The sequence below is a fragment of the Macaca nemestrina genome, chromosome 5, assembly GCF_043159975.1.
Source record: "Macaca nemestrina isolate mMacNem1 chromosome 5, mMacNem.hap1, whole genome shotgun sequence".
In the NCBI taxonomy this organism is placed as follows: Eukaryota; Metazoa; Chordata; class Mammalia; order Primates; family Cercopithecidae; genus Macaca; species Macaca nemestrina.
The window spans coordinates 135,935,323-135,946,914 of NC_092129.1; positions in this window are offsets into that span (position 1 = coordinate 135,935,323).

Below are 11,592 nucleotides of genomic sequence, written 5' to 3' on the forward strand. Positions count from 1 at the left end.
GTAACTAGAATGCCATTAGTTCGATTTAGTTGAGCCTGCAGACAGGCCTCCTCTGCCCACCAAGCTGAGATAGAACAGCTTTTTGCCAAAAGGTCCCAGTCTAAAGGGAGCAAAATGACCTCAGTACAAAAAGTTTGTAATACCATTTTAGCATGAGAAGAAGTAGGGCAATACTGAGTACAAGCATCCTTAAATTATTTTTAAAAAGTAAATTTGAGCAGCGCATATCGACGCAGACTGGAATGAGAGTGTGAGAAAGGGGAATTGAAGAAGTAGAAGAAGCAGAAGTATACTGGTGATCACAGGCATTTATGTGTGAAGAAGGGTACAGAGAAGCAGGCTGAGTGGATGGCAAAGTGACCAGTTGAGGAACCGAAAGGACAGGAGGGTGAGGGGCTGAAGTGGACAGGAAGGGCCTATAGAATTACAGGTAAATTGTAGTTTGGTCCTGGAGCCATTAGGTAACACCCGGAGGCAAATGCTGCAAAGGTTTGAAGAGGGAAGAATTAGCATATCTATGGTCCATATGGTCCCAGGCTGTGTGAGTCCTGGCCTCGGGAGCTTCAAGTACCGGCTCTTCATGAAAAAAAGTAGGATCATCAGGGGGTAACATTAAGCCAAAGTCACTAGAGTTAGACATTGAATTTTCGGTATCTTTAGGTAGGGGAGGAATAGCTGAAGGGAGAGGCTGATCTGATAACGAAGGCCCTGTGGGAGAGGAAAGTTGAGGAGGTATTAGGATGGCATGCACAAAGGCCCAATCATCCCAAACAGTGTTGGAAACATAATTCCCTGTCAAGACCAGTTCCTGGAATGCTGCAACAAGATCCCATACTTTTACATATATGGTTCCTTTTTCAGGAAACCAAGGACAGTATTTTTCCACTGCCCTGAATAGAGTGACTATATTTTCCATGGTTACTCGGACCCTTCCCTGTTTTAACAGGTCTACATCTAAGGTTCCTTTTTCAGGAAACCAAGGACAGAATTTTACCACTGTCCTGAATACAGTGACCGTATTTTCCATGGGCACTCAAACCCTTTTCTGTTTTAACCGGAGTTTAATATAGAAGAGGTAAGTATAATTTTTATACTCCGTATGACCCACAGTTAATCCAGACCATACACAGACTACTTACCAGTCATCAGGGAGTTGAACACGCATATCTGTGGACCATACCAATGACGTTTCTCCACACCTACCAAAGGGAATCAGGTTCCCACATGCACCTAGGAAAAAAGAAAAAACCATGTTGCCGCATCAGATATCAGGGGAACCCACCCCTGATAGTTAACGTGGGTTCTTTTCTATTTCCCTAAGCATCAACTGGTCTGAGAAAGAAAGGGAAAGAGTACAAAAGAGAGAAATTTTAAAGCTGGGTGTCTGGGGAAGGCATCACATGTTGGCAGGTTCTGTGATGCTCCCCAAGCCATAAAACCAGCAAGTTTTTATTAGTGATTTTCAAAAGGGGAGGGAGTGTACGAATAGGGTATGGGTCACAGAGATCACATGCTTCACAAAGTAATAAAATATCACAAAGCAAATGGAGACAGGGTGAGATCACAGGACCACAGGATGGGGCAAAATTAAAATTGCTAGTGAAGTTTCAGGCATGCATTGTCATTGATAACATCTTATCAGGAGGCAGGGTTTGAGAGCAGACAACCTGTCTGACCAAAATTTATTAGGCGGGAATTTCCTCATCCTAATAAGCCTGGGAGCACTACAGGAGACCGGGGCTTATTTCATCCCTTCGGCTTTGACCATAAAAGACAGCTGCCTCCAAGGGGGCCGTTCATAGGCCTACTCTCAGGGGTGCATTCTCTTTCTTAGGGATGTTCCTTGCTGAGAAAAATAATTCAGTGATATTTCTCCTATTTGCTTTTGAAAGAAGAGAAATATGGCTCTGTTCTGTCCGGCTCACTGGCAGTCAGAGTTTAAGATTATCTCCCTTGTTTCCTGAGCAATGCTGTTACCCTGTTCTTTTTTCAAGGTGCCCAGATTTCATATTATTCAAACACACATGCTCTACAAACAATTTGTGCAGTTAACACAATCATCACAAGGTCCTGAGGCGACATACATCCTCCTCAGTTTACGAAGATGATGGGATTAAGAGATTAAAGTAAAGACGGGCATAGGAAATCACAAGAGTATTGATTAGGGAAGTGATAAGTGTCCATGAAATCTTCACAATTTATGTTCATAGATTGCAGTAAAGACAGGCATAAGAAATTATAAAAGTATTAATTTAGGAAACTAATAAATGTCCATGAAATCTTCACAATTTATGTTCTTCTGCCATAGCTTCAGCTAGTCCCTCCATTTGGGGTCTCTGACTTCCCGCAACAGGTTCAGCTTGATTTCATTGGACAAATACTTGATGAGTAACTAGTATGTGTTGACGCAAGGGTACAGAAGCAGAAGTCCTGCCCTCAAATAGCTTGTAATAAGGGACAGATGGTAAAAAGTTGCATGCATCTGTGGCCTCACCTTCTCTTTACACCCTCTCACAGGTTTCCTTCCCCTAATAACAGGTGTCTGACATCTAATTTCTTGGCAAGTCATAAGCTGGCCAGAGAGTAAGGCAACCAAAGGCAGAGGCCCCCAGGATTTCCCCAGGATTTTCCACAAGTCCAGAGTGATCTACTTCCACTATACTAAAAAGAAGAAGGAGAAGAAGAAGATGAAGTGATGAAAAAAGGTGCAAAATACTATAGTATGTTTTGAATTAAAAAAATAAAACTTTGACATAATACACAGAGTTCTATAAAAATAAGGCCAAAATAAATCTTCATCTTATGAAAATATTAATTATTTGCTAACTACAAGTAGTAGGGTCTGCTAACGTGATACTCAGTTTGTATGATACGTGTTTCTCTGTGCTCTTAGTGTGCCTTTGTGACTGAATGAAGGTCAAAAGTCTACAGTCAAGAGTCTCTCACCTATCCTGCGATAGGTCACAGAGGTCACCTGTATCTATGGGTCAGCCATTGATCTTTGGTCACATTGGCTAAAGCACTGGGACTAAATTTTCTGGATGAGGTGATTTGCAGGAGACCTTTTTTTCCATAGAATCAAAGTCATTTTTAGATCAGGAAGAAACTCTGGAAATAATATATCCAAAACTCATTTTATAGGTGAGAATATTGAGAGCCATTGACATTAAATTATTTATTTAAAGTAACACTGCTGCTGTGTTTTAATTCATCTCTTACCACCTCCCAGACCCCAGCTAAGTTCAACATACATAATCTATGCACAGCAACTGCACATTACGGGTTCAGTTCAGGGCTCAGGGTTCAGGGTTGAATGGGTGTGGTCTAGGCAGCTCCGCCACCCATGAGCTGCTGACTCTTGCTCGGAACACTGAGATTTGATTCTCTCCTACCTCCCTCCAATTCTAAAGAGGATGATAATAATAACAAACCCATATAGGCTTTGTTCTAAGTACTTGAAAACACATTAACAAGTTTATTTCTGTGGGGCAGGTACACCTATTATGCCTGCTTTACAGAAGCAAAAACAAAGGCACATAGTAATCAAGTAACTTCCTTAAGTTTACAAAGTTAGCTGTGGGACAGTTCTGGTAGTTTGGTTGCAATATCCATGTTCTTATCTACTATGCTACACATTGCCTCCTGAGGTGGAAGTCAAACTTAACATTTGAAAGTTATTGAAGTTAAGACTTCTCTCCCCGGGAAATAACCCAGTTTCAACTTCAATATGTATGAAAGAGGCAATACAGTAAAGGGACGGAATGGTGACTTGGACAATGGGAGTGGCAGGAAGGAAATGGAATATCTGTTAGATGCCTTTGTGCATGAGGTATTGTTCTAAGTATTTTATGGATATTATTTCATCAGTCCTAACACCAAGCCTGAAATACAGATAACTTGCAGGCAAAGAAACAGGCTCAGCGGCTCTGCCTATGGAGTAGCCATTCTTTTCTTTCTCTACTTCTCTCTTGAAAAAAAAGAAAGGAAAGAAACTGAGGCTTAGAGGGCTTACACATACTCAAAGCAGGTCTCTCTATTTCTTGTTGAGTGTTATGAGGATGAGAGCTGATGAAACTTGGTGCCTGATGGCGCTACTACCAAAGCTCAGACCTCAGGCAAGTTCTCGAGTTCCCTGCCTCTGGGACTAGGAGGGTAAGAGTTGGGTTCCTTCTGGGCTTCTGGATTATTCATTCCCTTCTGTATATATCCATTTTACTGGAGCTTTCACAGGGCCTCCTAGTCAAGGAGTAGGACCTGAGTTGACATCTTGGACCACCCATGGGAAGAGACTGGAGAAAAAGCCTGTGCTGGATGTAGGATTCCAGCATTGCTGCGAATCAGTCCAAACTGGAAGTGTGTGTCAATCCATCATGAAGCTTGTAACATCTTGTTCTGGGGAGTTAGGATTTCCAAGTGGACCATGTTTCCTCTAAAGTGTTATTTGAAGCAGATACTAGCTTCAAAGACACAGCTATGGCTCTCCTCTCAGTCTCTCCTGTGTGCTGCACAAACTGAAGGTGGGCCTACGTAGCTCCCTCACTCTGTAGACCCTGACTCTTGCATGGGTTTACAAAAGGGCTCCATATCATTGCCTTGGTATCTCATATGCCTTCCACCTAGGAGCCCTTGTCCAGACAAGTCATCCTTTTTAGCCTCTCTGGTATACCTATTGTCCCCAAATCAAGTTCCTTGAAGGAGTTTCTTTGGGGGATAAATTCACAACAAATTATTTCCTGAGTACCTGATCACACATGTGAAAAAGATCACTTCTGTCTTTAAGAAGTTATTAATCTAGTTGAGGAGGTAAGATATTGCACAACAAAATGTAATTGAGGCTATGTTAAATGCTGTAACAGGGGCACTAAAGCACTTGAAGACTGGTATATAGGAATAAGCGGGTATGCTGGACATCTTCCATTTGTCTCATCAGATCCACTCTTCATTGTTCCCACCTGGCATCCGTGGGCTCTGGCGCCACTGGCTTCCAGTCGGGCCTGGGCAATTTCCATCATGAGATTGGAGGGTGGATGGAGAATGGGTTTGGAATATTTAGTCCCTTGGCCTCCCTCCTGCCTGAATGCCAAGGATTTGCTGTGACGGTCACAGCTCCTACCTGGTGGCCTTCTCTATAGAGTTGTTCTTGCTAGGTCACAGCTACTGTTTTCTCCTCTTGCTCCTGCAGGTCCATGCATGATAAGGGCTCTTCAGTGTTGTTTGCCCAGAGTCACTGCACTATGCCTTGTTGGGTTTCCTAAACTCTCCTTTCACCTTTGTCCACATTCACTTTGTTAAACATTCATCCAATAATCCAGTGTGAGCATGCTGTGTGCTTCCTGCCAGGACCTGGACCAATAAAGTAGGAATTCAACAAGCCAAAGGGATGCCACGACATGACATCCAGAATCGTTGAGCATAAAGTGAACTGAATATGGGAGGCCTAAATGAAAAAGAGCTTGAGGCCAGATCCTGGGAGGACACAAATGCCATGTCAGGATGTCTAGATTTTATCTGTACCTGTGTCCAGTGGGAAATGTTGGCAGTTACTGAATTGGGAAGTAGACTGAATTAAAGTCCATCCTTTATTTTTGGAGATGTAATTTTGCCATAACAATGTAAAATGTATTCTGGGGTAAAGGATACCCACCGAGGTGGAAGAACGAGTTAGAAGACAAAAATATGCATAAACTGTGACTCAGAAAATTCATTTCTAGGTATTTCTCACAAACAAATAATTAAAAACATGCATAAAAATTTAACTGCAATGATAGTCACTGAAGTACTTTTTCAAAAATTAAAAATTATGAATAACCCAAATTTTCACTAACAAGAAAATAAATATTTAGCCTTTCAAACCGATGCTGTAGATGTGGATCTGTTGGCTTAGTAAAATGCTAGTATTACATGGCTGAATGAAAATAGAGTCTTATCAAAATAGCCAATAATTTCAGTATATGTATTTGTTTATGTGGAAAAAGCCTAAGTGGATATACATTTAATTAGTAATAAGAACTTTTTAAAATAATGAGCATGTATAATTTGTGTAAACAAAAGAAACATTTTGTAATTGTCAGGGTTAGACCTTTTGAGGGCCTTGATTAGCACGAAAACAGTAGGAACTGCACAACTAGATAAAGGATGTGGGTGACTGAATCACAGTGTCAACTGAGAGAAACCTGGGAGTTCGGATTTAGCACAATGCCTGCTACATCTTGATTAAGGTGAGTAAGGGTGTTATCAATGACTGGGGTAAGGAAAAATGCCCTGAAGACCAATTTGGCAGTCCGGGTGGTAGAATCCAGTTACTGAATGCATACAAAAAAACCCATTGTGACATTCACAGTTCTCAAGTCCCTAAGTGAACCACATCCACAAAAGATATCAAGGCATTGCCAATGAGGAATGAAGGCTTAGTCTGGCATTGGATAATTAGTTTTTGAATTGGCTAAAATATCAAATAAAAGATTAGTTTTTTCTACTTCAAAAACTTAGAGGCATAGTTACTATCATTGAACTCTTGGATCTCAAATTCTATTCTCAGACCATGATATGCTACCTTCCCACTTCTGTCACTCTGTCTTGTGGTAGGTTCTTCCAACCCACACAAACCACCAGTATCTTCCAGGTCTTCCTAGTTATTCACATACATATTCATATATGTATGAATTGTCTTTCTCATATGTATATTTATGTGAGATATGGCAAGATTTCTCTTCAAACAGCCTGCTCAGCTTCTTATTCTCTAATTCCAAATTACCACCCCTCTTTCTTCTTTCTGATTTTACTACATGCCCAGGCATGCCACAGCCCCAGCTCACATTTCTTTCCTTATTTGGGAATGGACTGGCACTCTAGTCCTCTGTAGATGACCCCTTTCTCCTCTCCCCTCTCTCCCATCATAAGCCCACCTTATCTAAGAAAGTTTAAATATTTAGCCAATCGAGTCCAGTTTAGATTGTGCCATCTGACCCCAACCAATGGGGAAAGGACACAGGGGCAGGAGTCGCCTCAGGAATAAAAGCTTCTACTCTCCTTTGTTCTGTGTGCTCTCGTGGCAACCAGCCCTACAAGAAGCATCCTTCTGCACAGAAGTAAATTTGCTTTGCTGAAAAATCCTTTATTTGCTCATTTTTCTTTAAGACTCCGAGCTTTATTTCTAACAATTTACGTATCTCTATATGCATATATATCTATATACATACTAATAGCTAACATCTATCAAGTGCTCACTCTGCTTGTCAAACATTGTTCCAAGCACTCTACATGCATAATTCCTTATCATCCTCACTGCAACCCAGTGATGTAATTGCTGTTATTATTTCCATTTTACAGATTAGGAAACTGAGGGGTTAGAAAGCTACATGACTTGCCCAAGACCTTAGAAGGAGTACAGGTAGAGCTGGATTCCAGGCTTTGTCTGACTCTGCTCTCTTAATAATCACACTCACATCTAAAAAAGCATCTAGAAGGTATGTACCAAATTGTTAAATAATTACCAAATGAAGTTGGGGTTATAGGGCAACCTGCACTTCGTATTTTTTTCTGTTTTGTTTAGATTTCTAGCAATATCAATATTACATCTTAACTGGAAAACATGTTTTCAAATTACCATCAATTATGTCATTTTCTTATGACATAATTGATGCATGTTGTGATGTACTACTACTGCCATATGCTAGACTTTGTACTGGATGCGAGAATAACAATGATGTGGTTTCTGTCCTCAAAGTGCTCGCTGTCCAAATTCTATTACATTACCCAGAGGACTTTTTTAGTAACCCCAGCCCTCCTTTCATTCTTATCTTCTGGTTTGTCCTATCCATATCCCTAATGCTCTTGACATGATGGAGAACTTGACATTCCCAAGATGTATTTTTCACTTTTAGGCCCCTGAGCCTTTGCTCATGAAGTTCCATATTCTGTAGAATGAGTAGGAGTTCTTCTGGAAGAACTTCCAGAAGAACTCTTCTTCCAGAAGAACTCCTACTCATGCTTGAAAGCTACTGCCATGGTGAAGTCTTTTCACAAAGTTCTAATCTTGAAAAGTTTTAAATATGTATTCTGTACAATCATGAGCATAGTTCAAATAAGTAGCACTGAAGTACTAAAAAAGAAAAGCAAGAGTCCCCACCTCAGCCCACCCCAACCCCAGCATCAACCTCAATCTCAATCTCATTGCCATTCTCCAAACTCTTAATGGTTTCTGCTTTTAGATTTCTGGTGGTGATCTCCACGTTTCCAAAATAACATGTTATCTTATTATTTCTGGGTATATCATCTTAGGCCCTATCTACCTAACTTTTCCTAACAGAAATGAAGATTTAACTCAAATACACACTGGTCTTACCTCCTCCCTAACCTCCTAACAGAGATACCTCTCTATACTCAGCCCTGCACTGCTCTATCCTCTGTACACCCAGACCATTTTGTCCTGTTAACCACAGAGAGTATCTTCTGACTGTCAGTTCCCAAAATGAGAACCTTAGTACCCCACCCTTCTCTACACCCTGCTCCTGCTCCTACCCCTTTCTACCTATTGATGTTTACCCTGTGCAGTAAAAAAATTAGTCATACTTACATTTTCTTTTATAGTTATAGTTCTTCTTTGACTTGTTTATAAGGTGAATCTAAAAGCAGAAAACCAATAGGCAGCATTTCTGTGACTATGTGAATATTGTTGCCTGTAATCTTGTGGAGGGCTTGATTATGCTTCCTGCTCTGGGTCATTTGGACAACATTCAGATTTCAGATTTAAATGGGATCTCCTGTTTGAGACAACACTAGTAGCTCAAAATCAATCCATTTTAGGTACATCACACTTGCATCAGGCCTTTCCTGGACATTTTCTCCCTTGAAGATCCTAGTTATAATTTTAACTTTATATTTTAGATGGAAATAATTTAACCATAATTTTTTTTTTCTTTGCATTCTGTCACCCTCTAACAACCTTAAGGGCTTCCAAGTTCCTAGTCATGCTTTCGATTGTATTGAACCCTATTTTTCCCTCCAGTCTTCCTACTGCAGTCAGGATGGGTTTCTTCCTAGCCTCAACACTGCTGCCATTCTGGGACCTCTCCTGCTTATCTGAGTTGGAGCCACTTTTCTTTGGGTCCCACACAGTGAGGTGTCCTTGGCTCCCACATCTTTCTCAGGATAATTAAATAACTCACCTTGCTGAATTCCCACAGTACTCCATTTGCCTAATAGGGTAGCACTTTATGTTGTTATTTCCTTATCCTCCAGGGAAGGACTGTCTTATTCATCCTTGAAATGGTAACTGACATACAGCTGGGCCCTCACCTCAATAAACACTATTCAAATTAAACAAAAACACTGAGCGCATGGCAAGGCACAGTGGCTCACACCTGTAATCCCGGCACTTTGAGAGGCTGAGGCCGGAAGATCGCTTGAGCCTAGGAGTTCAAGACCAGCCTGGGCAACATAGTGAGACACTGTCTCTACAAAAAATAAAAATAAAATTTTAGCCAGGTGTGGTGATATGTGTCTGTGATCCTAGTTACTTGGGAAGCTGAGGTAGGAGGATTGCTTGAGCCTGGGAGGTAAAGGTGGCAGTGAGCTGTGATCACGCCACTGCACTTCAGCCTGGGTGACAGAGTGAGACCATGTCTCCAGAAAAAAAAAAAAAAAAAAAAATTGAGCACATTATTACAATTTAATATCTTGATTGAAGGGAAGAGCCGAGTCATCGGTTTCACTCATATTAAAGAGGAAATAGGTACTGTTATGTTGATGGGAAATGAGAGGAGGAATTAAATGTAGGAAATATAATAACAAAGAACCAACTTACAAAAAACTAAAACAACCTATATCAGACTCACTTTATAATCTGTATGTCTGTGTTGACTTATCCTCTTGGAATGTGAGGAATATTCTTTATTAATTTTACTTACTGGGTTGCCAGATATAATACAGGAAGCCCAGTTATCTGAATTTCAGATAAACAACAAATAACTTTTTAGTATATGTACCAAATATTGCATGGGGCATATTTATACTAAAATACTATTTATTGTCTATCTGAAATTCAAATTTCACCCAGTGTTCTGCCTTTTTATTTGCTAAATCTGGGCACTCTTCACCGGGCATCTTCTCAGGGCACTAAACTGTCAAATGCCAACCGATGTGGGGCTGCTCATAGAATATGACCTAATGACAATGGGAGATGACATTTGCTGGCAATGAGAGAAATGAATAAAATGTTGTATACTTGTTTTTAGGAGCTGTTCTCAAAGCTTACCACCTTTTTAGTGTGGGGTTAGGTCTTCAACTTTGTCTTCATCTTTGTCTTAAGGTCAAAGGAAGATATTAGAGATCTCTTTGGTAGGGCATAATGTATCCTTTTAGATTGATGTTTGTGGGCCATTTGTTTTACAGGGGGTTAGTCCAGGAAGTACAAGACAATGTCATTAGGTGGATAGAGTTTCATTTAAATTAAAAAAAAAAAAAATCTATTGTTAGGTTTAAATGAGTCACTGCTTCATTAAGCATCAACGCTAGATAACACATATTGAATGAATGTTTCCCATAGGCCAAGCTCTGTCCAAAGCATTTCACATGTATTCGCATTTTATGCTCACAAACTGCCTCTGACTGACTGATTTTTATTTTCTTGATTTTACGGATGAGGGGACTGAGAAGCAGAGATGATGAACTTCCCCAAGGTCACGCCACTGGTAAGTGGGAGAAACAAGCTAAAATTCAGGCCGTCTTACTGCAGAGTACTCAAAATCAAAATAAACCAAATTTCATCTCCAGTTCTGACAACTCACCAAAAACCAAAACACTATTTAAAAATATAAAATTTTAATAACACCCCACATAAATTTCCAACTACTTTACCTAAGTTTCTAACTGAAGTTTTAAATGAGTGTGTTTTTTAATTTATTAGAAAGTGGATTGAAGAGAAAGCATTGGAAAATGAAGGAAGGCGTTTCAGTTAAACCCCAAATAACTGTTAAACTGAGCTATAAAACGGCTCCTTCTAGCTCCATTTGTCCTCAGACCATAAGTGCTATTTCTGATTGCCCTTCATTGTCATTTCCAGGGAGAAATCACACCAGCACAGTGGCAGGCCTTCCAATCTGGAGCACGGTCCACACAGCTTCCGAATTGGTGTTCAGTGTACAATGCACCGGAGTGCGGAAAATGCGCAGGGCATTGCCAATTATAGATGCTCGGAGTAATTCAGTGTATTCAGAGAACATGGGGAAAAAAGCAAAACCAGCCTGATTGTGGGGCGAATTCAGCAGGGAGTAAATCTGATTCGCATCAGTTCTGCGGCCCGGAGTTGGCGAGCACGGCACCACCCAGGCATTGCTGCACTCTGCCCGCAGCGGGCTGTTAACTGCGGGTCCAGGTGCGGGCCCTGGACCTGGGGAGGGTGCTGGGTGCGCTGGAGCATGCTCGCGTCGGGAGCCGCAGCTGCTAGTGGGAGGCCGGGGCCACACACGCTCCTCCCCGGTACCTCCTCCAGCATCGCCCGGGGAGGAGAGGGTCGGGGACAAAAGGCCGCGCGGAGCGGACTCGGGACACGGCCGGCGCGCAGCCCACCCGCCCGCCGCCTGCCAGAGCTGC